Raw genomic sequence first — 14,483 nt, 5'->3', positions numbered from 1 at the left:
CTAAGTAGCTGGGATTACAGGCACACGCCACCATGCCCAGCTAATTTTTTTGTATTTTTAGTAGAGACGGGGTTTCACTATATTGACCAGAATGGTCTCGATCTCTTGACCTCGTGATCCACCCGCCTCGGCCTCCCAAAGTGCTGGGATTACAGGCTTGAGCCACCGCGCCCGGCCATGTATTTCTTTTCTTTTCTTTTCTTTTCTTTTTTTTCTTTTTTCTTTTTTTTTTTTTTTTTTTTTTTTTTGAGACAGAGTTTCGCTCTTGTTACCCAGGCTGGAGTGCAATGGTGCAACCTCAGCTCACCGCAACCTCCGCCTCCTGGGTTCAGGCAATTCTCCTGCCTCAGCCTCCTGAGTAGCTGGGATTACAGGCACGCACCACCATGCTCAGCTAATTTTTTGTATTTTTAGTAGAGACGGGGTTTCACCATGTTGACCAGCATGGTCTCGATCTCTTGACCTCGTGATCCACCAGTCTCGGCCTCCCAAAGTGCTGGGATTACAGGCTTGAGCCACCGCGCCCGGCCAAACATGTATTTCTTTTCTCTTTTTTTTTTTTTTTTTTGAGACGGAGTTTCACTCTCCTTACCCAGGCTGGAGTGCAATGGCGCGATCTCGGCTCACCGCAATCTCCGCCTCCTGGGCTCAGGCAATTCTCCTGCCTCAGCCTCCTGAGTAGCTGGGATTACAGGCACGTGCCACCATGCCCAGCTAATTTTTTGCACTTTTAGTAGAGACGGGGTTTCACCATGTTGACCAGGATGGTCTCGATCTCTTGACCTCGTGATCCACCAGTCTCGGCCTCCCAAAGTGCTGGGATTACAGGCTTGAGCCACCGCGCCCGGCCAAACATGTATTTCTTAACGGGGAACCTTTACATTGTTTCTTTGGCAAATAAATACATAAAGAAATGAATAAAATAGGGCCTGGGTCGCCTAGTAATAGGAAGATCCCAAATGTGGGTTTTCTAGACAGGGTTTTCAGAAAAACAGGCGTGACTGGGTTCCCCGGGATCTGATGGGTTGGAGGGACAGAGAGTTCCCCTACGAGAAGCCAGAGCTCCACCATCCTGGCATTTTGTTCTCCTTTGGGTCACGGCATATTTTTTTTTTTTTTTTTTTTTTTTTTGCCCTGGTATCTCTGCTGGGTGAAGGAAGAAAGTCCCAGGAGAGTTTTTCACGTACTTTAAATGATTCATAAGGCGCTTTCCTCCTCCAGTGGAGGTGAGGCCTGGGTGTCGGCTGTCTTTGTGGCGTTGCAGTGGAGGTGGTGCGGCTCCCACCCCCGCCCTCAGCCGCAGCCCACCCACCCCTGGCCCGGGAGAACCGTGAGAGGCAACCCCCTTCCGTATGAGCTGGCTCCTGTATTCAAATCTGAATTCCGCCCAGACTCAGCCCACTCCATCCAGCTCTGTGGATGCTGACTAGGAAGGGAACAGATGAAGCCAATTTAGTTGTCCTTTCTTTGTTCCCGTGACCTTGAGGCACTTAACTCAGCGGAGCTCGCGGTGCGGGGAGCTCGGCAGAGCTCTGGAATGAAAGGCAGGAGACCTTGGAGGGCTCTTGGAGCCTGCACTCTTTCGTTCTGCTTTGGTCGCCATAGTGACTTCTGTCTGAAGCCTCAACCCTGCGGTTATTGCTCGATATTCATTCATAATAAGGCCACCCCTGAGTTTTCTGCCCACTGGGAGACCGAGTACCACGTGCATTGAAGTCACAAGACTGAGGCGCCGGAGCCTTTAAACACTGCGTGTCAGGGAGGGTAGGGCGGGCCTACCCTGGGCACAGCTCAAGTGTCAAAGCCGGGAAGGAATTCACATCCCATCTGGTCCTGTTCCCTCAGTTTATGGAGAAGGGACTTTGCCCACGGTTTCTCAGCCCTTCCGAGGGACAGCAGGGACTAGAACTGGTGCCCTCGTCTCCTGGCCTAGTGCTCACTGCATTCCATCACTCAGGGCCTGGCCTAGTGCTCACTGCATTCCATCACTCAGGGCCATGCAGGGCCTGTTGTCCTGGTCTAGCCTTTTAATTTCTTTTCTTTTTTTTTTTTTTTTTGAGACGGAGTTTCGCTCTTGTTACCCAGGCTGGAGTGCAATGGCGCGATCTCGGCTCACCGCAACCTCCGCCTCCTGGGCTCAGGCAATTCTCCTGCCTCAGCCTCCTGAGTAGCTGGGATTACAGGCACGTGCCACCATGCCCAGCTAATTTTTTGTATCTTTAGTAGAGACGGGGTTTCACCATGTTGATCAGGATGGTCTCGATCTCTCGACCTCGTGATCCACCCGCCTCGGCCTCCCAAAGTGCTGGGATTACAGGCTTGAGCCACCGCGCCCGGCCAGCCTTTTAATTTCTTGAATTTTTGGGCTAAGCACAGGGCTCACAGTTTCCACAATTGTCACTAAAGGTGATGGGAATTTATGGTAATCAGTTCATAAACCCCTAGCAAAAGGCCTGAACCAGATAGAATTCCCTTAGCCAGTTAAAAGACTTCTAGTTCCAGTACAGATTTGCATGTAAATTAGCTCATTTAACCCTCAAAATCACCCTGTAAAGTGACTATTATTACTCCTTTTTAAAGTGAGAAACTTCAACGTGTGTTTGAATAGAACAACTTGGAGTCAGAAGTGAAATGAATCTTCACTACAGCCCCAGGGGCAGAGCAAGATTCCATCTCAAAAAAAGACAAAAGAAGAAAAAAAAAAAAGCCAGGCATGGTGGCTCACGCCTGTAATCCCAGCACTTTGGGAGGCCAACACTGGCGGATCACCTGAGATCAGGAGTTGGAGACCAGCCTGACCAACATGGAGAAACTCCATCTCTACTAAAAAAACAAAATTAGTGGAGCATGGTGGCGCATGCCCGTAATCTCAGCTACTCGGGAGGCTGAGGCAGAACAGTTTGAACCCAGGAGGTGGAGGTTGCTGTGAGGTTAGATCGTCCATTGCACTCCAGCCTGGGCAACAACAGCAAGACTCCATCTCAAAAAAGAGAGAGGTGATTGTGAATCATGTGCATCCTAACTCTGCAATTTACTAATGATAAAGAATTGTCTAAGAACTCATTAATAAAGGCACTGCCTTCCGACTCAGGGAGATCAAATCCTGCCATTTCCTTGCTGTGTGTCTTTGGATAGGATACTTAACTTCTCTTACCTGTTTTGCTCCAGCTGTAAAAACAGCATAACAATAGAACCTACTTCATAAGGTCATTGTAAAGATTAAATAGTGTGTGTAAATCACTTAGCACTGTGCCTGGCACTTCATAAGTAGATTATATTATTTCAATATTTAAAAGTAAAAGACAAAAAGAGAAAGTCTGCATCCCAGTGCCAGACTCACCCAGAGCTTAAGGTCTTTCTTTTGGTCAGCCTAGGAACCAAGTGCTTGGAAAAAAGGACATTCCGGGTGAGTAAACTGAATTTGAAAGATGATTTTCATAACTTGAGTTTTGTGTATTTTTGTGATTTTTTTGTTGTTGTTGTTATTTTGTTTTTGTGAGACAAAGTCTTGCTCTGTAGGCCAGGCTGGAATGCAGTGGTATGATCTCGGCTCACTGCAACCTCCGCCTCCCAGGTTCAAGTGATTCTCCTGCCTCAGCCTCCAGTAGCTGGGATTACAGGCACGTGTCACTGCACTCGGCTAATGTTTTGTATTTTTAGTAGAGACGGGGTTTCACCATGATGGTCAGGCTGGTCTTGAACTCCCTACCTCATGTAATCCACCCAATTTAGCCTCCCAAAGTGCTGGGATTACAGGCATGACCCACCGTGCCCAGAGATTTTGAGTTTATAAGAGACTCAAAACAAGAAAGGAAAGGAAATAGTTGAGTCAGTGTCTCTCTATAGCTTAGCTGTCAATACCTTCCAGAGCTAAGCTGCCCGACACGATGTCCACCAGCTCTGTGTGGGAATCGAACACATAAAATGTTTCTGTTCAAGCCGGGTGCGGTGGCTCAAGCCTGTAATCCCAGCACTTTGGGAGGCCGAGGCAGGTGGATCACGAGGTCAAGAGATCGAGACCATCCTGGTCAACATGGTGAAGCCCTGTCTCTACTAAAAATACAAAAAATTAGCTGGGCATGGTGGTGCGTGCCTGTAATCCCAGCTACTCAGGAGGCTGAGGCAGGAGAATTGCTTGAACCCAGGAGGCAGAGGTTGCAGTGAGCCGAGATCGCACCATTGCACTCCATCCTGGGTAACAAGAGTGAAACCCTGTCTCAAAAAAAAAAAAAAAAAAAAAAACTTTAACTATGTAAAACAGTGTTTTGCCCAAAGAACTTACTACCTTGCAGATACTGGGCTAATATATGCTTTGTCCTATCCATGAGGCCAGTGCTATTATTATCTCCATTTAACAGATGAGAAAACAGGCTCTGAGAGCCACCTGGCTAGTAAGTGGGGGCTGTGGGATTTGTACCCACATCCGATAAACTCTAAGGCCTATTCACTTTGAATTCTGCCTCCCCATAATTGCCCCAGAGAGCGATCGCAGTTTGCATTTGGGTAAAAATTTGATGAGATTTTAATTTTTTTTTTTTTTTTTTGAGACAGAGTTTTCGCTCTTGTTACCCAGGCTGGAGTGCAATGGTGAGATCTTGGCTCACCGCAACCTCCGCCTCCTGGGTTCAGGCAATTCTCCTGCCTCAGCCTCCTGAGTAGCTGGGATTACAGGCACGCGCCACGATGCCCAGCTAATTTTTTGTAATTTTAGTAGAGACGGGGTTTCACCATGTTGACCAGGATGGTCTCAATCTCTTGACCTCGTGATCCGCCCGCCTCAGCCTCCCAAAGTGCTGGGATTACAGGTTTGAGCCACCGCGCCCGGCTTGAGATTTTAATTTTTGTAGAATCTTATTATAGATTCATATCCTTCCTCACCCTCCCCACCCCACTCTGTTCTTGAATTTGGGAAAAGGTAATTACAGTTGAAGTGACACAAGTACTTAAAAGGAAATCAACATATCTGCCTTCATTCTGCATGAATATGGAAGAGAGATTTCCATCCAACCACCTTTCTCATTTTCCCTTCTGATGGGAAATGTCAGGAAGCTCTCGTGCTTGAACCCAGCCCTTAGAGAAACTATGCAAAACTCCAGTACCCCATATCCAGAGGAGGCCAAGGCTGTATATACTAGGTCCACTCCAAGGCTTCATCTGCATCTTCCAGGCAGTGCTAAAGGATCTGCCAAGGGATTCCACTCCACTTCCTCCTCTTTCCTACAGGACAGAGGATGTAGGACTGAGCTTCTCATATCTGAGCTACAATATATGTATGTATGTATTTATTTTGAAACAAAGTCTCGCTTTGCTGCCCAGGCTAATTTTCCAATTTTTTTCTGTAGAGATAGGGTCTCACAGCTGAGCACAGTGGCTCATGCCTGTAATCGCAGCACTTTGGGAGGCTGAGGTGGGCAGATCATTTGAGGTCAGGAGTTGGAGACAAACCTAACCAACATGGTGAAACCCTGTCACTACTCAAAATACAAAAAATTAGCCAGGCGTTGTGGCACGTGCTTTAGTCCCAGCTACTCGGGAGGCTGAGGCAGGAGAATCCCTTGAACTTGGGAGGTAGAGTTTGCAGCGAGCTAAGATTATGCCACTGCACTCCAGCCTAGGTGACAGAGTGAGACTCTGTCTCAAAAACAAATAAACAAACAAACAAACAAAAGATGGGGTCTCAGTGTGTTGCTCAGGCTGGCCTCAAATTCTTGAGTTCAAGCAATTCTCCTGCCTCAGCCACCCAAACTGTTGGGATTATAGGCGCAAGCCATTACACAATTGATTTCTGACTTGTTCACTTCCTGACTGGCTTTCAGAAGCTCACCCCTCACAAAGACCATGTCAGAATTCTTTTTTTGAAACAGTGTCTCACTCTGTTGCCCAGACTGGAGTGCAGTGGCATGATCATAGCTCACTGCAGCCTCGAACTTCTGGGCTTGAGAGATCCTCCCACCTCAGCCTCCTGGGTAGCAAGAACTACAAGTGTGTGCCACCAAGCCCAGTCAAAAGATCATGCCTGAATTTTTTTTTTTTTCTGAGATGGAGTCTCACTCTGTTGCCCTGGCTGGAGCGTGGTGGCGTGATCTCAGCTCACTGCAACCTCTGCCTCCCTGGTTCAAGCAATTCCCCTGCCTTAGCTTCCCAAGTAGCAGGGATTGCAGGCATGCACCACTATGCCCGACTAATTTTTGTATCTTCAGTAGAGTTGGGGTTTCGCCATGTTGGTCAGGCTGGTCTGCCTGCCTCAGCCTCCCAAAGTGCTGGGATTACAGGTGTGAGCCACCAAATATGGGTCCCAGTAAGGTGAGATGAACTTTCTCTTAGGCCCTCAAGCCTCTTCAATGTGATATTTCCCTTTGGAAAAGCAATGTGATCAATATGTAGAAAGACATTGATTTTTAAATTCCATTTCTAAGGAAGTCATCGAAAAAAGACTTTAGGTATAAAAATGTTTATCAGTGCATACTTTATCAAAGCAGGAATAACAGGGACAACCTAAATTTCACCAGTAAGGATTGGTAAATAAATTACAGTTTAGCTGCTCAGTGGTATATTATGCAATAATTGGAAGTTAAGTTTAGGCTGAGCATGGTGGTTCATGCTGTATTCCCAGCACTTTGGGAATCCAAGGCAGGAGGATCACTTGAGCTTAGGAGTTTAAGACCAGCCTGAGCAACACAGGGAAACCCTGTCCCTACAAAATATATTTTTTTAAGTTGTCATTATATAAATTTGCATCAACATGAAAAAATGCTTATTATATAAGTCTAAAAGAATAGAAAGTATTGCAATGTTTAAAAAGCATTAAGAAATCCTAAGAATAGGCCGGGAGCAGTGGCTCATACCTGTAATCCCAGCACTTTGGGAGGCTGAGGAGGGCGGATGACAAGCTCAGGAGATTGAGACCATCCTGTCCAACATGATGAAACCCTGTCTCTATTAAAAATAAAAATAAAAAATCGGACACGTCTTTGTAGCAATGTGTAAGAAAAAAATAAAGAAATCCCAGGAATAAACACCATAAAATTTTAATAATAATGGCCATATTTGAATGTTAGAAATAGAAGCCATTTTCTTTTTTTTTTTTTAAATGGAGTCTCACTCTTTCACCCAGGCTGGAGTGCAGTGGCATGATCTCGACTCACTGTAACCTCCATCTCTCAGGTTCAAGTGATTCCTCTGCCTCAGCCTCCTGAGTAGCTGGGATTACAGGCACCCACCACTACGCCCAGCTAATTTTTTGTATTTTTAGTAGAGATGGGGTTTCACCATGTTGGTCAGGCTCGCCTTGAACTCCTGACCTCGTGATCCACCTGCCTTGGCCTCCCGAAGGGCTGGGATTACAGGAGTGAGCCATTGCGCCCGGCCTCTTGTTTTTTTTTTGACAAGGAGTGTCGCTGTGGCTGCTAGGCTGGAGTGCAGTGGCACAGTCTCAGCTCACTGAAACTTCCACTTCCCTGGTTCAAGATATTCTCCTGCCTCAGCCTCCCGAGCAGCTGGGATTACAGGCGCATACCACCACCCCCAGCTCATTTTTAAAAAATTTTTTAGTAGAGATGGGGTTTCACCATGTTAGCCAGGCTGGTTTCAAATGCCTGACCTCAAATGATCCTCCCACCTCAGCCTCTCAGAGTGCTGGGATTACAGGTGTGAGCCACCCGCACCCCATCCATAAGACTCAATTAGCTATATGCTTAACTGTTCCTACTGTATACCTTCTCTACTTCCTCCTACTCTGCATCTAGAGCAATGTCTGGCACTCAGCAGTACTCAATAATTGTAGAAGAGGCTGGGCGAGGTGGCTCATGCCTGTATTCCCAGCACTTTGGGTGGCCAAACCAGGTAGATTATCTGAAGTCAGGAGTTTGAGACCAGCCTGGCCAACAGAGTAAAATCTGTATTAAAATATAATGAAATCTCTATTAAAAATACAAAAATTAGGCTGGGCACGGTGGCTCAAGCCTGTAATCCCAGCACTTTGGGAAGCCGAGGCGGGTGGATCACAAGGTTAAGAGATTGAGACCATCCTGGTCAACATGGTGAAACCCCGTCTCTACTAAAAATCCAAAAAATTAGCTGGGCATGGTGGCACGTGCCTGTAATCCCAGCTACTCGGGCGGCTGAGGCAGGAGAATTGCCTGAACCCAGAGAGGCGGAGGTTTCGGTGAGCCGAGATCGTGCCATTGCACTCCAGCCTGGGTAACAAGAGCGAAACTCCATCTCAAAAAAAAACAACAACAAAAATTAGCCTGGCTTGTAGGCGGGCACCTGTAATGCCAGCTACTCGGGAGGTTGAGGCAAGAGAATCGCTTAAACCTGGGAAGCAGAGGTTGCTGTGAGATAAAAGCATGCTGCTGCACTCCAGCCTGTGCAATAGAGTCTCAAAAAAAAAAAAAGTAAAAAGAAACATAATTGTAAAAGAAATGAATTTATTCTAGCAGGGCACGGTGGCTCACGCCTGCAATTCCAGCACTTTGGGAAGCTGAGGCAGGTAGATCACATGAGATCAGGAGTTTGAGACCAGCCTGACCAACATGGAGAAACCCCCCCCAACACACACACCCTGACTAAAAGTACAAAATTAGCCAGGTGTGGTGGCACATGCCTGTAATCCCAGCTACGTGGGAGGCTGAGGCAGGAGAATCACTTGAACCCAGGAGGCGGAGGTTGTAGTGAGCTGAGATCATGCCATTGCACTCCAGCCTGGGGAGCAAGAGAGAAATGTCATCTCCCAAAAAAAAAAAAAAGAATGAGACTCCAAAAGAGAAATACATAATACATTTATTCTAGTTTTTTTCGTTTCTTTGTTTTGAGACGGAGTCCCCCTCTGTCACCCAGGTTGGACTGCAATGGCCAAATCTCAGCTCACTACAGCCTCCGCTTCCCAGGTTCAAGTGATTCTCCTTCCTCAGCCTCCCGAGTAGCTGGGATTACAGGTACCCACCACCATGCCCAGCTAACTTTTGTATTTTTAGTAGAGACAAGGTTTCACCACATTAGTCAGGCTGGTCTCAAACTCCTGACCTCAAGTGATCCACCCTCCTCTGCCTCCCAATGTACAGGAATTACAGGCATCAGTCACCACACCCAGCCAAATTTACTCTCACCCTGACATTCCTTTAAGGCCAAAGTGCTATAAGTGCAAAGAGTTATCATAGTCTCTTACAATCAGTAGTTCAAGGCCAGGCGCGATGGGTCACGTCTGTAATCCCAGCACTTTGAGAGACCAAGGTGGGCAGATCATTAGGTCAAGAGATTGAGACCATTGTGGCCAACATGGTGAAACCTCATCTCTACTAAGAATACAAAAAATTGTGCCGGGCGCGGTGGCTCAAGCCTGTAATCCCAGCACTTTGGGAGGCCAAGACGGGTGGATCACGAAGTCAAGACATCGAGACCATCCTGGTCAACATGGTGAAACCCCATCTCTACTAAAAATACAAAAAATTAGCTGGGCATGGTGGTGCGTGTCTGTAGTTCCAGCTACTCAGGAGGCTGAGGCAGGAGAATTGCCTGAACCCAGGAGGCGGAGGTTGCAGTGAGCCGAGATCGTGCCATTGCACTCCAGCCTGGGTAACAAGAGCGAAACTCCGTCTCAAAAAAAAAAAAAAATACAAAAAATTAGCTGGGCGTGGTGGCATATGCCTGTAGTCCCAGGGACTGTGGAGGCTGAGGCAGGAGAATCCCTTGAACCAGGGAGCTGGAGGTTGCAGTGAGTCAAGATGGGACTCTAACCTGGCAACACTGCACTCCAGCCCAGCTATCTCACTTAATTGTTACAACAGTCTAATCCTCATTTCACAGATGAAGAAGCCAAGGCATAGAAAGACAAAGTGGTCACTTAATTTTTTTTCTTTTACAAAGTTTTTTCCAGCCAGGCATGGTGGCTCATGCCTGTAATCCCAGCACTTTGGGAGGCTGAGGCAGGTGGATCACCTGAGGGCAGGAGTTCGATACCAGCCTGACCAACATGGAGAAGCCCTGTCTTTATTAAAATAAAATTTAAAAAAAATTTTTTTTTTTCCTCAGGCTGGGTGCAGTGGCTCACACCTCAGGCTGGGTGCAGTGGCTCATCCCAGCACTTTGGGAGGCTGAGGCAGGTGAATCACCTGAAGTCAGGAGTTCAAAACCAGCCTGGCCAACATGGTCAAGCCTTGTCTCTAATAAAAATATAAAAATTAGCTGGGCATGGTGGTGGGCGCCTATAATCTCAGCTACTCAGTAAGCTGAGGTAGAAGAATCACTTGAACCTGGGAGGCGGAGGTTGCAGTGAGTCAAGACCACGCCAATGCACTGTGCAACAGATGGAAACTCCATCTCAAAAAAAAAAAAAAACAAAAAACAAAATTAGCCAAGTGTCGTGGCAGGTGCCTGTAGTCCCAGCTACTCAGGAGGCTGAGGTGGGAGGATCACTTGAGCCCAGGGGTGTGAAGCTGCAATGAGCCATGATTGCACTACTACACTCCAGCTGAGATCCTGTCTCAAAAAAAAGACAAAAAAGAAGAAATACTTTATGAAGATTAAATGATCTGAAACCATCAACCACAATGCATCATACCTGGCTGACAGCGGGCATAAAACAGATTTGTTTCCTTTTCCTTTAATTAATTGCTCTCTCTTTCTCTTCATTTTAGTCTGAAGGGTCTTCTAATAAGGCTCTAGCTTTTTCCAGCTAACACTCTCCAGCTGATGTGCAAAAGCAGCCATGACCTTTGCTCACATCTGCCTCCTCCCACACCAGACACTTCTTCCTGTCTATTTCTAGCTCAGTGTTCACCAAGGTCCTTTCTGCTTTTCCAAGGTAGCTAGGATACAGGCTTGTTAGGCCTGGCTCCCAAATTCCCTGATGTGGCCAAGGCAAGGCCTTAGACAAGTGGACACAGGGGAAGCTGAAAAGAACACAAACAATAGAAAAAAATGTATCCTGAGAGTAGGGGAAAGGCTCACAAAACCCTGTGTCACGACGGTAGTTCAGAAGCAGAAAGATGAACCCGTCAGGTGGAAGAAACCTGAACCAAGTCCGAGTGGGGAGGCCCAGGGTACGGGGGAGCAGGGAATTAGCAGCAGCCCTTACCCTGTGAGCAAAGCTAGATTAGGTTTCTTTTTGGTTTCTTTCTTTCTTTTTTATTTTATTTAGAGACAAGTTCTCACTGTATTGCCCAGACTGGTCTCGAATTCTACACTCAAGCAATCCTCTCGCTTCAGCCTCCTAAAGTGCTAGGATTGTACGCATGAGACATGTTGGTTGCTGGCTTTCTCTTTCTCTCTTTCCCTTTCTCAATCTCTTTTTCTCTTTCCCTCTTTCCCTTCCTTACTTTCTTTCTAGATATAGGTCAGGCTTTTGTTTGTTTCTTTCTTTCTTTCTTTTTTTTTTTTTTTTTGAGACGCAGTTTCGCTCTTGTTACCCAGGATGGAGTGCAATGGCACGATCTCGGCTCACCGCAACCTCCGCCTCCTGGGTTCAGGCAATTCTCCTGCCTCAGCCTCCCGAGTAGCTGGGTTTACAGGCACGCGCCACCACGCCCAGCTAATTTTTTGCATTTTTAGTAGAGACGGGGTTTCACCATGTTAAGCAGGATGGTCTCGATCTCTTGACCTCATGATCCACTCGCCTCGGCCTCCCAAAGTCCTGGGATTACAGGTGTGAGCCACTGCGCTCAACCTTGTTTGTTTGCTTCTTTGAGATGGGAGTCTCACTCTGTCACCCAGCCTGGAGTGCAGTGGTGCAATCTTGGCTCACTGTAACCTCCGCCTCCCGGGTTCTATTCTCCTGCCTCAGCCTCCTGAGTAACTGGGACTATAGGTGCACACCACCACACCCAGCTAATTTTTGTATTTTTAGTAGAGATGAGATTTTACCATATTGGCCAGGCTGGTCTTGAACACCTGACCTCAAGTGATCGGCTTGCAGGAGAATCGCTTGAACCCGGGAGGTGGAGGTTGCAGTGAGCCGACATCACACCGTTGCACTCCAGCCTGGACAAGAGTGGAAACTCTGTCTTCAAAAAAACAAAAAGCAAGAAAACCCAAAACTTTTCCCCAATGAATAAATGCACATAATGAACAGTTCACACTATTTAGGGAGTAGAGTGAAACGTATGCCCTCTTTTCATACCAGTACTCAGGTTCTTGGGTACAACTACAGTCTGCTTTCTTCCATGCATTAGATAGCCTCAGCTCTCCTAATCCAAACATTTCCCTGAATTATTTTAATCATGAAATATTTATTGAGCCCCTTCTATGTGTTAGGCCCTAGGCCTGACACTGGGGATGACATGATAAGCATAGAGACACACTCGCTGGCCTCAGGGAGCCTTCCCTCTAGTGAGGAAGGGAGTCAATAAGCAAGTAATTGCATATGCATAATTATTTAACTATAATTGTGAACACGGCCATAAAGAAAAATTACAGGGGACTTTGAAGCCATATAACATTTCTTGCCAAGGAAATGACATTTAAGCTGAGTCCTAAAGGATGGATAGGAGTTATCAAAACCAGAGGGAAAACATTTTCCTGCCAGCAGGAACAGCATGTGCAAAGGCCCTGCAGAGAGAAGGGGTTTGGTAGGAAGGATTGAGAGAAGGTAGGTGCGACTGCACGGAGTGAGAGGCAGGCAGGAGGTGAGGTTCAAGGACAGGCAGGTCTGGGCTCACACAATAATCTGGAAACTCGCTTAAGTGATCTGCCTGCCTGGGATCACCACCACTAACAACCAGCCTAAACATGTACAGAGTTGTTACCTTGACAAGGCCAGGTGTCAAGTGTTTGGGGGGAATCAAAGACTTTCCAGAAGTTACTATAAAAAAAATTAAACATAGGCCAGGCATGGTGGCTCATGCCTATAATCCCAGCACTTTGGGAGACTGAGGAGGGCAGATCACGAGGTCAGGAGTTCAAGACCAGCCTGGCCAATATGGAGAAACCATGTCTCTACTAAAAATACAAGTATTAGCCAGGTGTGGTGATGTGTGCCTGTAATCCCAGCTACTTGGGAGGCTGGGGCAGGAGAATCGCTTGAACCCGGGAGGTGGAGGTTGCAGTGAGCCAAGACTGCACCATTGCACTCACTCCAGCCTGGGTGACAGAGCAAGCCTCCATCTCAAAAAACAAATAAATAAATAAAAATAAAATAAAATAAAATATAAACAAAGAGAGGGTTACCATATGAAATTTGAGCCAGGTGGGCAGAATAGGGCTTAGAGGGGCTAGGAGACACCACAGAAGATCTCACCTGGCAGGAAGCAAAGGGAATATGGTTTGTTTTTGTTTTTTTTCCAAGACAAAGACTCTCTTGCCCAGGCTGGAGTGCAGTGGCGCATCTCAGCTCACTGGAACTTCTGCCTCCCGGGTTCAAGCGATTCTCCTGCCTCAGCCTCCCAAGTAGCTGGGATTACACAGCACATGCCACTACGCCTGGCTAATTTTTGAATTTTTGTAGAGATGGAGTTTCCCCATGTTGGCCAGGCTGGTCTTGAACTCCTGACCTCAGGTGATCCGCCCACATCGACCTCCCAAAGTGTTGGGATTACAGACGCGAGCCACCGTGCCCAGCAGGGAATGTGGTTTTGGAGTCAGATGCTTACTAATGTGTATCCTTAGGCAAGTGAATTCCTTCTCCCAGTCTCTGGCTCCTCATACACAGTCTAAGTGCAAAGGTATTGTGAGGTTGAAGAGTAGGGGCTCACATGATTATTACAACAGATTTACTTGATTTTTTTAAACAGAATTTCTTGTTCAGATCATTGTAGATTGTAAGAAAGATTTTGAAAGAAATTCATTCAGTTGGCCGGGCGCGGTGGCTCACGCCTGTAATCCCAGCACTTTGGGAGGCCGAGGCGGGTGGATCACCAGGTCAAGAGATCGAGACCATCCTGGTCAACATAGTGAAACCCTGTCTCTACTAAAAATACAAAAAATTAGCTGGGCATGGTGGCGCGTGCCTGTAATCCCAGCTACTCAGGATGCTGAGGCAGGAGAATTGCTTGAACCCAGGAGGCGGAGGTTGCGGTGAGCCGAGATCGCAACATTGTACTCCAGCCTGGGTAACAAGATCGAAACTCCATCTTAAAAAAAAAAAAAAAAAAAAAAATTAGCTGTGCATGGTGGCACGTGTCTGTAGTCCCAGCTACTCAGGAGGCTGAGGCAGGAGAATTGCCTGAACCCAGGAGGCGGAGGTTGCGGTGAGCTGAGATCGCACCATTGCACTCCAGCCTGGGTATCAAGAGCGAAACTCCGTCTCAAAACAAAAAAAGAAAAAGAAAAGAAATTCATTCAGTTGTAAGAAAGATTTTGCCAGTTTTACCTGGACTCATTTGTGTGTGTGAATGTGTCGTGTGAGTGTATTCATTCTACACAATCTCATCACCTGTATAGATTCCTGTGTCCATGACCACAGTCAAATAAAACAACAGTTCCATTACCACAAAGATCCCTTGTGTTGTCTTTCCTTCCTCCTTGCCCTCCCTCCTTTTCCTTTCTTTCTC

Source organism: Saimiri boliviensis, chromosome 20 (genome assembly GCF_048565385.1).
Source record: "Saimiri boliviensis isolate mSaiBol1 chromosome 20, mSaiBol1.pri, whole genome shotgun sequence".
Taxonomy (NCBI): Eukaryota; Metazoa; Chordata; class Mammalia; order Primates; family Cebidae; genus Saimiri; species Saimiri boliviensis.
Note: the sequence above shows the minus strand (reverse complement) of the source record.